Source organism: Paroedura picta, chromosome 1 (genome assembly GCF_049243985.1).
Source record: "Paroedura picta isolate Pp20150507F chromosome 1, Ppicta_v3.0, whole genome shotgun sequence".
Lineage (NCBI taxonomy): Eukaryota > Metazoa > Chordata > Lepidosauria > Squamata > Gekkonidae > Paroedura > Paroedura picta.
Genome location: NC_135369.1, coordinates 168,492,138 through 168,511,754, shown reverse-complemented (window position 1 = coordinate 168,511,754; position 19,617 = coordinate 168,492,138). Strand labels below are relative to the sequence as shown.

The window sequence follows — 19,617 nt, the reverse complement described above, 5'->3', positions numbered from 1 at the left end:
TACCTACCCTTGTCCATTGTAGGTTCACATGCCTCCTGTCACCCATGTAGATATGCATAGCTCTGTCAGCCAGATTAAGCGGGATACACACAGCAATCCTTGCCTTGGTTGCAGTATTTATATGCATTGGCTGATTTGGTCATGCTCTATAATCTGATTGCAAGCTCTGTGCATGTGTTTATCAAGGTGGCTTAACAGGCATTTGAAGCACTGGGTACCTGCAGGACTGCCTCCTCCCCCATGCCCCATAGGAGGTGCTTATTATCAAGTGTACAAAACCTGCTCAAGATCCCTGGCCCCAGATAAATCAAATTGGCCTCAACCAGCCTGGTGCCCCATCTACAGTGTCCCCATCTTCTATGCCATTGGTCTCAAATTTGCTTTGTTGTGATGGTCTTGGAAATATTGCAGAAAGACCAAGATATCATCCATATGGAAAGGGAAAGTATACATCTTCCCAGTTCCACCCTTATCAGCATTATTTTCCCTGCTTCAGTTGCCTGTGATGGCTACCCCCAAAACATTCCTTGCCAGGAGCTCCCGACTTCACCCAAGCCTCAACTGGATGAGAGCTTTGACTAGCATGAGGGAATCGAGCTGCAGAAAACCAAAGCTTAGATTCCAAAGTTGTTGCAGGAATTCCTCATTCCCCTGCCCAGCCTCCATCTGCAGTTCCCTGCCTTGTCAGCCTACCTGGCTCACCTGAGCCAATTAAGTGATGTCAGCTATGTGCTGGAAGAAATATCCATTCTAAAAGGCACCACATCACGTTAGCAAGACAGTTGCTGACTGCAGAAGACTATTAGTCATCACAGAATGAGAGGCTGCTGACAGCCTATATTAATTTGAGCCTGGGAAGCTTGGGTTGTGGATACAACCTGTGACCTGCTCCTTCTGCTGATGCCCTTGGACTGCCAGAATGAACCCTTGACTCACTGGACTGAGTTAAGACATTCATTGCATTCTGTCTGTCTCTTGGCATTCTGTTTTTGAAATACTGATTCTCTTTACCTTCCTTTCAGCTCATCTGTGCTTCCTTCCAGCAGACAGCTGGAATCTAAGACCAACACAGGAGGCAGAGGAAGCAGCTGTCTTTCATTCCTTGCTTGGCGGAGATGGAGGGTGGGAAGAGGCTGAGGATGGGGCAACTTACCAACAGCAAGGCCTTTCAGAGAGGCCAACAACTCTTCCACCCATCATGAAGCAGGAAGAGGATAAGGAGAATAGATAAGTCCCATGACTGGCCCTCAGTGGGAGGGCCTCTCTCTATTGGTGGCACATTATTATTATTATTATTATTATTATTATTATTATTATTATTATTATTATTATTATTATTATTATTATTATATATTTATATTTATACCCCGCCTCCCCTCAAAGGCTCGAGGCGGCTTACATAACCCCGTTCCCTAAAACCATAAAATCACAATAAAAACCGATAATTTACAGTAATGGCAACAGTGATGGCGTAATCTACTCATTTGCTCTCCGCATCCTCAACTACGGAGGGGGGTGACGCTCTGTACCGCCAGTTTGTGAGGGGGGGGGGCTGATCTTCTTTCCGCCCGGCCTCAGTTATAAGCCTGGCGGAAGAGCTCCGTCTTACAGGCCCTGTGGAATGCTGGTAATTCCCGCAGGGCCCTCAGCTCTTCCGGGAGCTCATTCCACCAGGTTGGGGCCAGGACCGAAAAGGCCCTGGCCCTAGTCGAGGCCAGGCGGGCTTCCTTGGGGCCAGGAACGACCAGTAGGTTAGCCCCCGCAGAGTGTAAAGCCCTGCGGGGGATATAGGGCAAAAGGCGGTCCCTCATATATGCTGGGCCTAGACCACGGATGGCCTTGAAGGTCAAAACCAAAACCTTGAACCTGATCCGGAAGGCGACCGGTAACCAATGCAGCTGCCTCAGAACTGGCTGGATGTGAGCCCTCCATGGTGTAGCTGTGAGGACTCTAGCAGGGAAGGCCCCCAGGGAAGGCCAATCAGATAGGGAGTGAGTTGTCTGCATGCAACTTGAACTTTATAATGTTTAGTGAACATAGTGATGACTAGCAGAGAAGAGTTACATCCTAAATTAATGGAAATGAGTGATCATAGAACCCCTGCCTTTTTTAAATCTCTGTGTTCCTTGGTTTACCCTAATCTTCTCTCCTTTTTATATTGCTTATTCCTCAAAGTCAGGACCCAGTTTTGAATTCTGTGGAGAAACATGACCATGTAAATAATAATCGTCATCTATACCCTGGGGCTGACATTAGGCTGTAGTGCAAATTCTTATGAGAAGGGCTAAGATTCTGATCATGGCCATTCTTAAGCGAAGCCCTTTTTAGTTTCAGAATGACTTGATAACACATGAAATAATATTTACATTGGCCTGCTATGAGAGGAAAACATGAATATTTCCAGCAGCGATCCGCATGTTTACTTTTCAAATCCTCTTAAGCTAGCTAATTTCTGCACTGAGTCAGTACATTGGTGCTTTGACATTGCAGCCTCATAGAAAATCTATATGGAAAAGATCTGAAAGGGTCTTTATGTCAATTCCCTGCTCATCTAGGATTATTTCCCGCAGGGTATTTGTTCCTAAGTGGTTTGTTTCATCTTGTTTTAAGTGCCTTTTCTGGGAAACTCCCACAGCTTTGCTGAAAAGACATATGCAGACGTCATCAGAAGTTTTATGTTCTCTGCCCTTGTTCGGCCTAACTTTCCCAAAAATGCTCGGTCATCCTACATTTCTTTTTCCTCACTTTAATCCCGTTTTGTTTGACTGCGTGAAATACTCATATCTTCGAAAGAGGGCAGAGCTGAGTTACACTACCCCAAAATATTTCATTTATTTCATTCATACATTCATTCATTGGTTTGTTTATTATATTTTCTATACCGCCCTCTCGTAAGGCTCAGGGCAGTTTACATATAACATAGGGGAGTACTTTGTTTGTTTGTTTGTTTGTTTATTGTTTTGACTTATTGCCCGCCACTCCCAAACTGGCTTGTGGCGGGTTACAGCTATCCCTATTAAAAGCCCCATTAAAACCCCCTTAAAACAATTCCGGACATCCATCCATGTACAATAAACAGACTCCTAAAACTTTTAAAAATCATGGCAGTCTGCAACTCAGTAACCCCCCCCCCCCCGAAATCTAGTACAGGAGTGGAAGGAGGGAGCGTAGATAACATAGCGAATGATTACAGTCCTAGCACTGGGGGGCCCATCAGATCTTCCTCGCCACGCCAGCCTCAACCATAGACCTGGCGGAAGAGCTCTGTTTTGCAGGCCCTGTTGAAAGCTCCCTCAGGGAGTTTATTACTATTGTAACCATAAGAACAATAATCATAACAATAAGGGTGAGAACGGTGAGTATGGATCAGCAATAACATAATAATTTGCGATGCAATAGAAATTTTCAAACACAACCCATAAGGAGGGGGGGGTCAGTTGAGTTCAGGACAGGGAGGATGTCTGTGAATGGGGCCAGATGAATGGTGTTAGGTCTGTCAGCCTCTGTCGAATGCCTGGTGAAGGAGCTCCCTTTTACAGGCCCTTCAGAATTGTAGATCTGGAAGTTATGTACTGTATTTGTAGTTCACCTTTCTTGAAGAAGTTTGAAGTTTAATTACACAGCGCAAGCTGATACCATCAGCACAAAGACACATCTGATATGCAGTGGATTGTTCAAAAATCTGAAAATAATACCACATCACATTAGTAAAAAAGAGTGCAGTGATAACCGTGCACCATGTGCAGCAAACAGAACGTCCTAAAACACAGTGACATTGCGTACTGTCCCCTCCTGCCATAATCGTTCTGTTGTAATGTTCTCATTCTAGAGAAGCCTTCCTTAGCAACTCTGTTTTCTATCACTGGTGGAGTGACAGAAATGGGGATCCCTTATGACAGGGAAGGAACATTACATTCTTAAACAGAACCACACCATGGATTCCTAAAGAATGCAACTGAAGGTAGCTTACAGGGGATCCCCAATAAGTCTCTTCCTGCCATGCCCCCAGAAGTCATATGTCACCAGAGGGGACATCACCTAGACACTCCCACCAGATGTGACATCACGCTCCATTGCCCCCTACACTCCCCCCAATACCAGAAACAATCCAGTGGCCTACTCTGCTGGGCTGGGAGCAGGGCTGGGGCAGGCATCTGCTGCTCCATCACTCTCTGCCACCCACCCACCAACACAGTTCAGTAAAAATGAGAGTGCTTACGTCTCTGGATTTCAATCGCTAACATGTTCAACGATCCTCAGCCAACAAGGATTTTGATGACCAGGTCCTCTCCCCTTCCCACCCCCTCATAATTGTCCATTTCGGGACGGGTGGCTGGGTTGACATGACGGTATATGGTCATATCATTTGAAATTAATTAACTCCCACCAAATCAGAGAAACCCTTCAAGAAGCCCTAGGGTTTTACGAAGCCCCTGTTGAGAAAGCCTGCCTCATGCAGTTTATTGTTTGCACTGTTGTTTGAGTTCTAGTTTTGTGATCGAATTTTGTAATCCCAGTCCCATGGCCTTGTCCATTGGATTCTTTTTTATTATGTATACTTGCATTGCTTTTTTAGTCTGTCATCTGCCCTGAGTCTCAGTGAGAAAAGTGGTCCATGAATGGATGGAGGGATGGACAGATGGACTATGAAGAGACCTAAGGGAACTTCTGTTGACATATGCTTATGTGGGATTCAAACTAGCTTGACTCTCTATAGCACAATAGAAGTATTTTTATTGTAAACAGAACAGTCTGTAGAATCTAAAATGACTCAACTGAGGGTAACCTGTTTCGCCCACTGATGAGGAGGAGGAGGAGTTGGTTCTTATATGCCGCTTTTCTCTACCCAAAGGAGTCTCAAAGTGGCTTACATTTGCCTTCCCTTTCCTCTCCCCACAACAGACACCCTGTGAGGGAGATGATATTACTGCTTGGTCAGAACAGCTTTATCAGTGCTGTGGCAAGCCCAAGATCACCCAGCTGGTTGCATGTGGAGAGGTGAGGAATCAAACCCGACTCGCCAGATTAGAAATCTGCACTCCTAACCACTACACCAAGCAGATAAGACTCACAAAAGACAATATTAAAGACTGAATGTGAGATTGATTGACCATGCCTCTCACTTTGCAAGACCTCAGAGGGCTACTAGCAGTAAGATGTTTTGGAGGTCATTAATTTAGAGGACTGCCATAAAATGGCAAATGATGGTCACACACACAAAACCATCCTAGGAATTATTAGAAAACTATCCTTATCCATGGTTCCTCTATATATTTGTGAAACAGCCTTGGGGGTGGTACGTGTCTGGCTGTCCAAGTTGGAATAGGGCCGCACCCTGATTGGCCCTGCCCCTACAGCTCCCTCCCTCCCTCCCTGGACGCTAGCCATGTTTCTCTCAGACTTGCCAGAGACAGAGAGAGACACACAGAGGCCTGTCAGACCACACATGAGCCCTCATTCCCTCCTATTGCTCCTGCTGTGAGGGAGGCCAAGAGAGACACAGAGAGAGCTGCCCCAAGCTGCTGACAGAGACACAGAGAGAGCCACCTCTGCTGCGATGGAGGGAGAGAGAGACAGAGAGAGCTGCCCCAAACTGCACACCAGACCTCTTTGCCTCCTAATTACCTGCTATGCCTTCTGCTGCGAGGCACTAGCACGAGAGAGAGACACACACAGAGATCTGCACCTCCCGGTGTCCCTTGGGTCCTGGCTCCCATTGCATTCCTGCTTGCAATGGTCTAAAATAAAAAGGCTTTTCTAGCAGGTTCTCAATTGACTGTCCTTTTTGTGGAATTTTGCGCTACTGCTGGGAATTGTTGGATTGCTGTGAGGGAAAGTGGTGCATAACCAAGGCCTCCAGGCAGTGAAGTTTACTATGAGGCTTACCTTACAATTTTAGTGAATTCAGGTAGGTCTTGACTATACTACTTCAGAGCATAGATCAAATGTCATCTCAGCTGTTTAGTGACATGTGCGCAGACGTAAATGCACCCCATAAGCTCAAACAAGTCTCACTTTTAATGGCAATTGGAATGAGAGTCTCCATTTGAAACAAAAGCAAGCATTAAGAGCAGGGAAAATAGGAGCCCATTATTTCAAAACTATAGGAACACTGTGTACCGTTCTGGTTGCCCCATCTCAAAAACGATCTGGTACGGCCAGCTACCATGCCAACAATTACTGTCCAAATGATCTGTATAAGAAAAGGCTACAGCATTCCTGCCTTTGTTTGAAATAAGATGACCAAAGGGAGAATACAAATAAAAAACGAGATGTTTCTAGAATTGTGAATCATTGGTTTCTCCTTGGAATCTTCAAGAAAGATGGGTTAGATCTGGTGGGAAAGCTTGTGGAAGAAGTTGGTGGGGAGGATTTTTCTCTGCCTTCTCCAAGCTGCCTGGTATTTGTCCTGAAAATCCCTTGAGGGTCACAAGAGCCTCATGGACCAAGTGGGTCAGTACAGGAGGCAGCAACATCTAGCAGTTGAAATCTTCTTCCACTGGTAGCTTCCGTCAGTGGAGAAGGCAGCGATTTTACCTGCAGCACCCCATACTGCAAGGCACATATTAGAATCATAGAATCATAGAATTGGAAGGGACCTCCTGGGTCATCTAATCCAACCCCCTGCACTATGCAGGACACTCACAACCCTGTCACTCATCCACTGTAACCTGCAACCCCCTTGTTTATGAGACTCTTCAGATCCCCAGTGAAGAAGGAAAAGGTAAACTCTACCCTACCAGTTCTTTCTGTGCATTTCCTGTTGGATCCAACCCAATGCATGATTAATTTAGGGCATGTGCTGTTGGTGAGAATCGTGGTTGAGATTTTTTTTTTAAACTGTGAGTGAGACAAATACATGGCGCACCTGTCTAGCAATGGCTATTGACCATAATAGTTAGATGAGGCAGGGCCCCTTTAAGTACTAGTTGTCTGGATATAACAGTGGTGAAAGATCCCTTGGTAATCTACTTGTGGGATCTGGAAGCATGTTGCGTACCAATAAACTCAACAGAAGAAGAAGAGCTGGATTTCTGTTCCCTGCTTTTTACTCCCCAGAGGAGTCTCAAAGTGGCTTATAATTTCTGTCTCTTTGTGATGCCACCATCACCTATAAAGAACTCACCTGCAGGTAAATTTCAGGTCTTTGATGCCATTCCTTTTTTTTTGTTTCTTTATGGTGCCTGCTTTTTGCTGAGTTGAGGACACGCTACATGGAAGACTGTCCACGGTTTGTGTTCTGAAGAATGGGCCAGAGGGCTGCTTTTGGGAGCTACGTGCAATTAATGTTCAGGAAATGGATTTCTGTACGGCAGCGGAAGTGATGTAAGATTATTGAAAGTGCTTACTATAATACCTTAGGTCAAGCAAAGAGCACAATTATCTTTCAGTCTTTCTAAAAGAAGGCCGGTTTATATTATCAGGAGAATCAAATTGTGGGAATTGAGCCTGTGATCTTCTTAGTGGTGCCGGGTCTTTCCTGGCAACTGGTGAGGGACTTTCCAGTAGAAAGAAGAAAGTCTAGGCCAGGGGTGGGTAAACTGTGGCCCTCCCCATGTCCATGGACTACAATTCCCATGAGTCCCTGTCAGCATTCACTGGCAGGGGCTCATGGGAATTGTAGTCCATGGACATCTGGAGGGCCACAGTTTGCCCACCCCTGGTCTAGGCTATGTTGCTGGCAGGAAGTGACACAGGAAGTGACACCATTATGCCAGCACCTTCTGGGAAATGTTCTGGCATTTGGCAAAAACTCTCTGGTAAATACAGCTTCTACCATAGAGCTTTTGTGCAAATACCAGAGCATCACCCAGATGTTACTGATGTGATGATGTCACTTCCTATATGACACCAGCAACATGGCCTAGGCCTTCTCCTATGTACTGGTAAGCTCTCCTGCCAGGCATCTTGGGGGGCTGGAGAGCAAGACCAAGTAGTAGAGCATCACCTTCTCCACTGTGGGGGTAGTCTAACAAGCCTAAAATCTTCTATTTTGGGGGTGCGGAGGTCTGGCAACCCTAGCTCTTCCTTCTGGATCCAGCCTGACCTTGTGCTGAGGATATCTGAGCAGGAGAGAGAAGTGGCTTCAAACCTGCCATTTTGGGCAGAGCACCTCCAGGCATTCTTGAATGACACTTCTATACTTGACTCATCTCAATCAGCTGGAGTCCTTCCTTCTCATGAGGTGGCCAAAGTATTTCAGTTTCATCTTCAGGATCTGGCCTTCTAAGGAGCAGGCAGGGCTGATCTCCTCTAGGACTGACCGGTTTGTTCGCCTTGCAGTCCAAGGGACTCGCAAGAGTCTTCTCCAGCACCAGAGTTCAAAAGCCTCAATTCTTTGACACTCGGCCTTCCTTATGGTCCAACTTTCACAGCCATACATTGCAACTGGGAATACCATAGTCTTGACTAAACGCACTTTTGTTGGCAGGGTTATGTCTCTGCTTTTTAGGATGCTGTCTAGATTTGCCATAGCTTTCCTCCCCAGGAGCAAGCGTCTTTTAATTTCTTTGCTGCAATCCCCATCTGCAGTGATCTTGGAGCCCAGGAGAATAAAATCTGTCACTACCTCCATTTCTTCCCCATCTATTTGCTAGGAATTGAGAGGGCTGGATGCCATGATCTTTGTTTTCTTGATGTTGAGTTTCAAGCCAACTTTTGCACTCTCCTCCTTCCCCCGCATCAACAGGCTCTTTAGTTCCTCTTCACTTTCTGCCATTAAAAAGCGGCATATAAGAACCAATTCTTCTTCTTCTTCATAGGATATATAAATAAATATTTTTATCTCAGCACTCTCTCGTCCCCATCCACCTCACAGGGTGTCTGTTGTGGGGAGAGGAAAGGGAAGGCGATTGTAATCTGCTTTGAGACTCTTTCGGATAGAGAAAAGATGCATATAAGAAACAACTCTTCTTCTTCTTCTTCTTCTTCTTCTTCTTCTTCAACTGCTTTAAAGAATGTGAATAAATACATGTGCCCTAGAAGCCAGGAAACCTGCTTTGCAGCTCTGTATCCCATTAATGCCCAGGTCCTGATGCAAATATTTCCATGGACATGGAATCTGCAAGTCTCCCACCAGACAAACATATGCTCAGTGTGGGCACACACCATCAGTTAACTGTTACAACGTCATGCTGGAATTCCTAGTATTTTATATGGCCATTGGTTGGGTCCTATTCTTGAAGGTGAGTTACATGATCCTTGAAGTCCCATTGAGTCCTACGGGTCTGCCTTCCGATTGCAGTTGGTTTAAGGCACAGCCCACGTCCCATAATTCAGCATCCTTTTTTATTATTATTATTATTAAATGTCTTCTTTTTTTAAATGGTATGGAAAGAATATAGGTTCCTCTTAAAATGATTTATTTAAATTGGTAGACTAGCATTACACTTAAAACGAAGTGTCTAAATGCACCTGTTTAAGTCGGTTTCTTGTTCTCCCAGGTATTATTTAGGCATTGAATTTTCCCCATTAGTAGAGTGATTGACACCATGGTCCTTACAATAACACATGATTATAACTCCTGAAAATAGCAATTACATCAAATGGAAACCAGATGCTCCGTGGAATTTGACTCTCTTGGTTTCTGGTGAAGTAGGTGAATTTGTAAAGCAGAAAACCACAATCATTATTCAGATGGATTGTACATGAATCGTACATGAATTAATGACATAATAGCTAAATCATATATGGTCAAAAGTAATGCTGAACTTCAGCTATCGAGATAACCTAATGAAAAACAGATACTTAGAAAAAGCACAAGAATCCGCTCCTTTGTCTATGTTTTATCTTTGGAGTCGCTGCAGAACTAGATCTGCTTAGAACATTTCTTCATTTTCACAACTATTATAGATAGAAGGGTTTTGTTTTGTCTTTTTAAACAGAATCCCTCCAGTTTACAAATAAATCATTAAATCAGAGAGTAGCAAAACAGAGTTTGCTGCATCTGTTTTGTTGAACTTTGACAAATGTGTCAGGGAGAAAAATACTCCCCCACCCTCCTGTAAGCTGCTTCCTAAGGAAACAGCATGAACTTGGTGTAGTGGTTAAGAGTGGTGACCTCTAATCTGGAGAACTGGGTTTGATACCCCACTCCTCCACATGCAGCCAGCTGGGGGACCTTGGGCCAGTCACAGTCCTGTTAGAGCGGTTCTTATGGAGAAGTTCTATCAGAGCTCTCTCAGCCCCACCTACCTTACAGGGTGTCTGTTATGGGGAGAGGAAGGGAAGGCAATTGTAAATCGCTTTGAGCCTCCTTTGGGTAGAGAAAAGCGGCATATAAGAACCAACTCTTCTTCTACCTCACTGGGTGTCTGTTGTGGGGAGAGGAAAGGGAAGGTGAATGTAAGTCACTTTGAGACTCCTTTGGGTAGAGAAAAGCAGCATGTAAGAACCAACTCTTCTTATTCTTCAGTAATATCAGGGCTCTCTCAGCTTCACCTCCCTCACAGGGTGTCTGTTGTGGGGGGAGAGGAAAGGGAAGGTGACTGTAAGCCACTTTGAGACTCCTTCGGGTAAAGAAAAGTAACATATTTTAACCAAGTTGTCTTCTTCTTCTTAAAGAATTAAAAAGTTAAAGGTAAAGGTATCCCCTGTGCAAGCACCGAGTCATGTCTGACCCTCGGGGTGACGCCCTCCAGCGTTTTCATGGCAGACTCAATACGGGGTGGTTTGCCAGTGCCTTCCCCAGTCATTACCGTTTACCCCCCAGCAAGCTGGGTACTCATTTAACCGACCTCGGAAGGATGGAAGGCTGAGTCAACCTTGAGCCGGCTGCTGGGATCGAAGAATTAGAATACTTCAATTAGTTTGCATGGAGAATCTGTGCCGTCCGTATGTGCTGTTGTACTCGGCAGCCAACGCCGTGCCTTTCTTTCCAAAATGCCTTGCACTTAGGGCGATGCGGGGCGAGCGTGAAGGAGCCCTACCCCAAGGGGTTAAACCCTAACCTCTAGCCTATCACTTTCACTGTCATGTGTTCCCCGTGACATCACCGCTGTAAAATGGGGAACTTTCTTTTCTCTCTTTCCTGCAGATGTGGAAGCCTGAAAATTGCATTCCATGGGCCGGTGCCACATTTCATCAGCGTTTTCCCTTCGCTTTCTCCAAAGACCGGCCGCATGTGGTGCGTAGATTGCCGGTGCTGTTTGGGATCTCCTATCAAATGCTGCTACCTAATCCCAGGCGGGCTTTGGCGGGCCCACACCTGCAGCTGATTGAATCCTCCTGGAGTACAAAGGCTTGATTTACAGCGTCAAGGATACAGGGCCTGGTTGCAGCTGGGCTCCAGCAGGAAAAGGAAGTTGTTTATCATCTTTGTGTGCATTTCATTAACAATAGTGTACCCGATATGAGGCTCATGCAATAATTTCAAATCACTGACAGAGAGCTTGATGGTCTTTGGCGTTACTGGGAGAAAATACTTCAGGATGGGCAAATTAAATATGAAGGAGGTTTATTTCCTCCCCCCACTTTGTGACCTAGCAAAGTTTCTTTCTTTACCTTTGGGGGTTTGTGGGAAGGGGAGGTTGGTAGACCAGGGATTCCCAATCAGGGATCTTGAGAGCCCTGGGGTTGTGCAATAACTCCCCAGGGGTTACACAGCCTTTCCTAGAAGTTTGGATGGCTGCTGACTTCCCTAAATGTCATTGGAGTCCACTTCCCTTGTTTGCTATACAGGCCCAGTCTCTCCACATTGGAAATTGTGGGCTTTTCCGCACATTGGGCATTGTAGCGTGAAGCCTGCTGTATTGCAAAGCCTGAGAAATAATCACGACTCACTGGCAATCCACATTTCTCAAGCTGTCTCGCATGTTTCTGGTTGCTTTTCCTGCTTTAGTCGTGTTGCACTTTGGCCTGCCTACCAGTGTCAATCACTATGGCCAGTCAATCCCCTCCCAGCATGGCTGATTGACAGAGGAACTTCTGGCGATGGCCGTTTTTTGTTTTTTTAAATTTAAACAGACATTTGTTTAAATGCCTATCCGAATCTTCATAGAGGCACAGACAAACTCAGCTGAGGCGCGGGTCAGCCTATTCATTGCTCCAGGCGGTTCTCCATTTTTCAAAAGTACTTCCCGTCCTCCGGAAGAAGGGAGAGGGAGCTGGGTGTAAGGGCGGGACATTGGAGGAGGATGTAGCAATTCTTTGACTCCATACCTTTCTTTTGCTGGTAGCCTGCTGGTTGTCCGTTGGGGGAAAATGCTTTTAGTTTGGTGAATCCAATTTATGCAATTCCCCAACTAGCGCTTTAAAATGGCGGATGTAGCAAACAGTTTGCTGGACAGAGGCGGGAGGCTGTCAACTGTCATGCGGAGCGGCCGGAATATAGCGTCTTCACAAGGTAAGCATTTCACTATATTTATCATGTGCAGAAAAGCCCTGTAAACTATCAATTGCTTGATTTCCTGGCTCACACATCTTACTTCTGGGCCCACCTGAAAAATATTTCAGAGGTTCCTCCCTGGTCATAAGGTTCAAAAAGACTTGGGGAGACTGACAGAGATTCTGCCTGTAGCAAAGCTGAAATCCATCTCATACTTCGTCCCACAATGTTCAGTGTGTTTTAAAATAAAATTCTATCAAACATCCCTTCATGATAGTTAGCCTGGGGCACTGGCTTCCATCCTGTTTCAACAGCCAGGTAACAAGAAGGTAAATTGGCCAAGGGCTCCAGGATTTGGGTTTCCATGTGCTATTTCAGATAGCTCACTTGAATTCTCTGCAACTATTTTAGAAATCACTTTGTGGGATTCTGAATAAAGTAGATTGAATGGATCCTGTGTGTATCTAGTGCAGGCTTTCTAGGCCAGGGTCTCTTGACAGTCCTGGAAGGGTTTCCTGAACGGATGGGAGTTAATTTTTAATATATATTTTTTTAAGTTATTAAACATTTATTGGGTGATAGGACCTTATATGATGATTGTAAAATATGTACGTTTAAGAACCACGTGACACTGGAATTGGTGCTGCTCTTTACTTATCCATGTACATAGAATCATAGAGTTGGAAGGGATCTCATGGGTCATCTAGTCCAACCCCCTGCACTATGCAGGACACTCACAACCCTCTCTCTCATCCACTGTAACCTGCCACCCCCTTGAATCTTCACAGAATCAGCCACTTTGTCAGATGGCTACCCAGCCTCTGTTTAAAAATTTCCAAAGATGGAGAACCCACCTCCCGAGGAAACCTGTTCCACTGAGAAACCACTCTGTCAGGAACTTCTTCCTGATGTTTAGACAGAATTTCTTTTGCATTAATTTCATCCCATTGGTTCTGGTCCATCCCTCCGGGGGAAGAGGGAACAACTCTTCTCCATCCTCTACATTGCTTGAAGATGGTTATCAGATCCCCTCTCAGTCGTCTCCTCTCCAGGCTAAATGGACCAAGCTCCCCCAACTTTTCCTCATACGTCTTGGTCTTCAAACCCCTCACCATCTTTGTTGCCTTCCTCTAGAAATGCTGCAGTTTGTCTACTATGTCAGGGATACTCAACCTGTGGTCCTCCAGATGTTCATGGACAATTCCCATGAGCCCCTGCCAGCATTTGCTGGCAGGGGCTCGTGGGAATTGTAGTCCACGAACATCTGGAGGACCACAGGTTGACTACCCCTGTACTACGTGATACAACAGCACCAAGACTTCACTCTGCAAAACCCTCTATGGTCCCAGCATAGAGAGAACAATGGGGCTGTCCAGGGCGGTGAGCCATTGACTCATACCCCTTGATTAATTTAAATAGATTGGCTGTCGCGGTAGCCATGACAGTTAGAGTCCTGGGCTGATTCTGCACTTTGTTTATTACATTGTGGATCCTGCTGAATCCAGATCAATTTGAACTCGGGTCTTCCTCTATACCCCCCTCCCCATTGAACAAGAAAAGTGTTCTGCATGTGGTTAGGGAAGCTCAGAGCGGTGGGGCGGGGGGGAGCCAAGCTCAGCAAGATCCTCCTTCTTTCTTTTCTTGAAGGGGGGAGGGAGGATTGGGGACAGCAGAGGAGGGAGAAAAAAATCCAAGAGGCAAATGTCTACCGAGAGAAGTTAGGGCTTCTGGAGCTTCTGCCAAGATAAGTTAGGGCTCCCCCTTTAAGGCAAGCATGCGGCCTAGGAACAAGGAAGCCTTTGAACTGAAGCCTTGGCCAATCAGGGCTTCTCTACCATGGAGGCTCAGCAGTAAGTTCAGAACAGATAGAGATTTGCATGCTTTCTCATGCCAATTTTTCAAATATTGAGGGTTATATCCACTCTAGGATATTGCAGGGAAAATGTAGGGTCACTCCAGATCAATCTTGCTTGTTGCAGAGGGAAAATTTAAATAGGACAAAAATCAAAATGGAATTCACATTCAACGGTCCTGTAGAAAAATAATAAGGAAGCTTTCTCCTCTTCCTTGGGTGTATTTCTTCAGTGACACATGGCCTTCTTGCCTTCAGAAGGGCATTTACTTCTCCCCGTGTTCTGTTTTGAACCCTGCCACATCTTGTGGGAATGTTCCGCCTGGAGAAGAGGAAGGCTGAGAGGGGAAGCTGAGAAGGTTGTCACTTGGAGATGGTCAAGGAGTGGTTCCTGTTGGCAGCAGAGGAAAGGGCCTGCAGGAATGGCTTTAAACTACATGGAGAATGGTATCAGATAGATGTTAGGGGGAAATTCACAGTCTGGGTAGTTCAGCAGCAGAATTGACTACCTAAGGAGGCGGTGAGCTCCCCCTCACCGGCAGTCTTTAAGGAATGGCTGGAGAGAGACTTATCCTGGATGCTTTAGGCCGATCCTGCATTGAGAGTGAGTTGGATTTCAATGGCCTGTATGGCCCCTTCCAACTCTATGATTTTATGATCTACTTCAACAAGCTATACAGAATCCAGCTGAGGTATCCCAATGAAATCTCAGGAATTAAGAAGGCATTACTCAGTTAATATGAATATGCTGAGCAGGCAAGGTCAAAACAAAGGACTGTTACCCTCCCCCAGTTCAGGAAACAATCCCTTTGCTAACGTAACTTACAATGATCCTGGATTTTCACCGAGGAAGAAGGCCGTGCCAAGTGGCCCTCAAGGCTGTTTCAGGCTTGCTTTTGTCATGCTAACCCATGCATGGTCCTTTATGGAACCATTTCAGGTTCTGCTGCGTAGCATTTGTCCAGACGGAACCCTTCTTTGATAGCCTTTCCCTGTTTGTGGGGGTTTGAGCATCGGAGCAACTATCCTATCAGCCAAAGTTTAAGATCTTTCTCTGCTCTGGTTAATATTCCCAGCCTGCATGTTTCAAGCCGGGCTACGGTATAATTCATTAACATGGTTCTCAGCTGAAGGTGAAAGGCCTGCCTCCATATAAAAAGGAACACACTCTGCCTATAGGATCTGGAAATGCGATGCAGCGGGCGGTTGCGACTGCTAAAACCATAACATCTGGAATGCCATCCTGGCACGCTTCCAAGAGATTTCCACGAGGAACACTTTGTAAAAGTTGTGACCCTTCGAGGCCTTTCAAAAACGCCGTGCCGTCAAGCGTGTTCCCAGGCTCGCGGAGGAGCAAAGATTGGATTATAAAGTGCTAAACGTTTCTTACAACTGCAGAAGCGACGTTTCTATATGGATAATCATTCAGGAGAAAATTATTTTCGCAGACAATTTCAATGGATCTCCTCCAGCGCTCAATTAGAATCGTATTTCAGGAATCCAGAAATGCAAGACGCTTCTCTTCCACTCGTCCCCCTGCTTAGAACCCCGGGAACCCAGCTTGAGGAAAGTGGTGTCATGGCCCTGCTTCCCCTGGCCTCAGGCACAGAAGACCGGTCAGGAGGAAGTAGACAGCTGGAGGAGAGGGAGGGGCAAGCAAGGAGCAATCATACCATCATCATCCACTGCTGGGAGAAGTTGCTTTACTGTATGACATTACGGGAAGTAGTTCTGTGAGTCTAATTCCACAAAGTGCCAGCATGGTGTAGTGGCTTCTAATCTGGCAAGCCAGGTTTGATTCCCCGCTCCTCCACATGCAGCCAGCTGGGTGAGCTTGGACTCGTCACAGCCCTGATAGAGCTGTTCTCACAAAGCAGTTCTGTCAGAAATCAGCTTCACCTACCCCACAGAGAACCTGTTGTGGGGAGAGGAAGGGAAGGGTAGGCGATTGTAAGCTGCTTTGAGTCTCCTTTGGGCAGTGAAAAGCGGAGTAGAAAACCAATTCTTTTTCTTCTCTTTTGTGAATATAAACATGTGATTGTAAACAGAAAGCTGCCCATCCAGAAAGACGTGGCTGATGCAAGCCCATCCAGACGAAGGTCCTGACATCTGGCAAAAAGATCTGCACAAATCCTGCAATCACAAAATTTTAGGAATAGATGGTTGCAAACATGGATAAACACCAATGAGAGGCCCACAGGATTTGACTTGCCAGGTAAGGTATGAAGGACAGCTAATAGAACAGCTCTGACAACTCTCTGAACCTGTTGTTTACATGGGGAAAGATAACAGGTCCTTCCGAGGTTCTCAGTAGAAAAGGTTGATAGTAAACAGACAAAATAAAATAATTTTGGCACAAACTTGTTAAGGTATTTCCCATGGACTTCAAAATTCTTATCCTATCTCAAAAACTTAATGCCCTCTTCCTTGTGGTGCAAACTCCCAAACTGTTTCCCATCACAATGTGAGCATTGTGCTTCCCTGGGAGATGTACTGGAGCTCTTTGTACTCTCCCCAGCTATGACTGAGTGGATGGAAAACTTAGCTATTAGTATTTAAGGGGATTGTTGTATTTACTTGGCTACGTATTTGATATGCTTCCTGTTTGTCACTCTGCCATATAATACATAAATAGCTGGATGAGGTCATCGAGCAAATCACTGTCTCTTCATGTTCCATCACATGACCCCCCCCCCTTTCACATTCACAGAACATTCCCTCTGCAAATCTCTGCCTCATTTCAGTCCATGGAAAGCTGGTTCCCATTGCTCCTAGATTGGCTGGGGGACATTTGAATATAAAGCACCTGATCATTCTGATTTTCCTAGAGCAGCGGTTCTCAACCTTTTCTTTGCCGTGACCCCAACTTTGGCGCCAAAGCCCAGCGGGAACCCAGCTGGAGGAGCTGCCAGTTTAGTGCTGCGGAGGCGCTTCTGCCAGCCCCCCCCAGACATGGCCATGGGTGACCCCCTGCAGGAGGTGACTGGAGGGGGGCGAGGGCCCTGCCCGGGACGGGGCTGCTGTCGCTGCCTCCGCATCCACATTGCTCTCTATCCCGTTCCGGGCTTGGGCGCGCATCTTGCTCCCCTGGCTCACGGCTGCTCTCCTTTCTCCCTCCTTTTAACCACGGGGGGTTCCGTGGCGTCCCTGCTGCAGAGCATGCAGGGCTTGCCGAAAGGTGTCAGGCAGGATAGGGCAATTTTCGACACATGGGAAGAGGGGGTGGCTTTCCTGCCAGCCCTGAAAGAACTGAGCGAAGTGTTTTGGCGTGTTCCTTGGCAGGGGCTGGCGCAACCCTCCAGGCAGGCTGGGCAGCTGCAGAAGGAGCCAGTGGGGTGCTGGAAACGCGTGTGTGCAGGTGGCGTGTGCGTGCACATGCACACAACAATCGAGGTTGCGTGGAGGCAGCCATTGCCATGGCTCCACCACCTCCGCCTACCTCCGCCTACCTCCGCCTGCCGCTGTCTGCACACTCTGCTGCCCGCCGCTGCCACCACATGCCTCCACATGCTGCCGCCACAGTGGCAGGCACCCTGGCGACCCCAAATGGGGTCCCAACCCCAAGGTTGAGAACCACTGGCCTAGAGAACGGGTTGGGCCTGCAAATGGTCTACAGAATCCGGCTTTTTCCTTGGTATTTCTCCGCCTCACTCCTACCGCCCCTCCGTGCTCAATTCTTTTCAGCCTCCCAAAAGATTATTCCTAGGATGGTGACAACCCAAAAAACAAACAGATGTCGGGGGGGTTTGGTAGAGAGAGGAAGTAAAATGGCTCTTTCTTCCTCAACACAGCTCTGCTAAGTTTGCTCCATAGTTCACAGTAACCATGCTTCATGTTAACCACATCCCAGGTACAAGCAGGAATTGTACAAATCTGCCTAAGCAATGTGATAAGAATATATTTTTAATTTTTGTTGCGATTCTGGCGAGACCGGAAACTTGAGGGGAATCATAGAATCATAGAGTTGGAAGGGGCCATCTAGTCCAACCCCCTGCTCAACGCAGGATCAGCCCAAAGCATCCTAAAGCATCCAAGAAAAGTGTGTATCCAACTTTTGCTTGAAGACTAGACCACTACTGGGACTTCAATATTTCACTAGGATTGATGGTGTGCGGAATGACGAAATTGCACTATTAAATATAGCGTTTCTGCATATTGCAAACATTTAGCAACATTGGTCGTTGTGCTGAAAGGCCCTGGGAGTTTGCACCACAAGAAAGAGGGTGTTAAGTTTTTGAGATAGGATAAGAATTTTGAAGTCCATGGGGAATACCTTAACATCGTGCTAACCAGTTTATGACAAAATTATTTTATTTTGTCAGTTTATACTATTAACCTTTTTTACTGAGAACCCCGGAAGATTATATGAGAGTCGGTGCGAACATAAATGGAGTTCGAGTAATGGTAGAGGACAGGAAGGCCTAGAGGATCATTGTCCATGGGGTCGCGATGGGTCGGACACGATTTCGCACCTAGCAACAACAACAACATCATTTCAGAGGGTTACTCTGTTGGTCTGTTGTAGAACAGTTAGATTCGAGTCCAGTGGCAACCCATTAATTTGTTAATTTCAATTATATACCACTTCAGTTAAGCGCTCAGAGCAGTTGACAGAAATTTGTAATTACATCAACTAAAGTAGGTTCAAATATTGTACCGTAAATATCCAGGAAAATCCTGTGCAGTCATATGAATAATGCAAAGTACATAAAACCAACCTAACCCTAACCCCAAAACCATAGGGATCCTTAGAGATGCTTGGATCCTTAGGGACAGGGCTGGATTATCCATGTAGCCTGTGTAGCATGTGCTACAAGCCCTGGGTTCTCAGGGACACCACACAGTGCCTTCCCTCCCATGGATCTGGGATACCCTCATACCCTCATACCCTTTCCTCTCTTTAAGGCACTCAGATATCCTTTCATAGAATCATAGAGTTGGAAGGGAGGAGGAGGGAAAGAGGAGGAGAAGCCTGCACACCATCGCTAGTTCTTTCATTTGCTGCTCACTTTTGTCCCAGTATTTGGGAACCATTATGTAAAACATATGCAGTCATAGTGCACACCACACACACCCACACCAACTCTCTTAATGTCTTCATATATGCAGTTGCATTCAGATTTTTTTGTGGGAAGAGGAGATATTTTATGAATGCAAAACAACTACTTCAAATGCATCGATTCCATTTCCAAACCAATCCCAGGTAATCCATAATTCCAGCACGGAGCCATTTGAATGAGAAGAGTTTATAAAGGATCCCTTTCAGGAAGTCTAAGTGGCATACCAAAAGGAAGGGGCCTGGTCTGGTTTATCATCCTTTATCGTTCTGAACAATGGCCTCATAACGTGGACCAAAAATACCTTCACAATGTTGGGTTCCAGAAAATTATGAATTATGTAAAAGAATGTAAGATTCAGTATATTAAAATCATAGAAACAT

General features: G+C 46.0%; 2 long non-coding RNA genes across 2 annotated transcripts in view; one reads left to right on the top strand and one right to left on the bottom strand.

Moving 5' to 3' along the window:
- LOC143824278 (uncharacterized) overlaps positions 1–15,201 on the bottom strand; it is a 34,436-nt gene extending 19,235 nt beyond the window's left edge. Inside the window, exon 1 of the long non-coding RNA XR_013226746.1 lies at positions 15,004–15,201. This is a non-coding gene — a long non-coding RNA (uncharacterized LOC143824278). The remainder of the gene's footprint in view (positions 1–15,003) is intronic.
- Positions 1–19,617, top strand: part of LOC143820401 (uncharacterized) — a 147,299-nt gene that overhangs the window by 126,348 nt on the left and 1,334 nt on the right. The window contains exons 4-5 of the long non-coding RNA XR_013225341.1: positions 11,036–12,343; positions 16,226–16,392. This is a non-coding gene — a long non-coding RNA (uncharacterized LOC143820401). The remainder of the gene's footprint in view (positions 1–11,035; positions 12,344–16,225; positions 16,393–19,617) is intronic.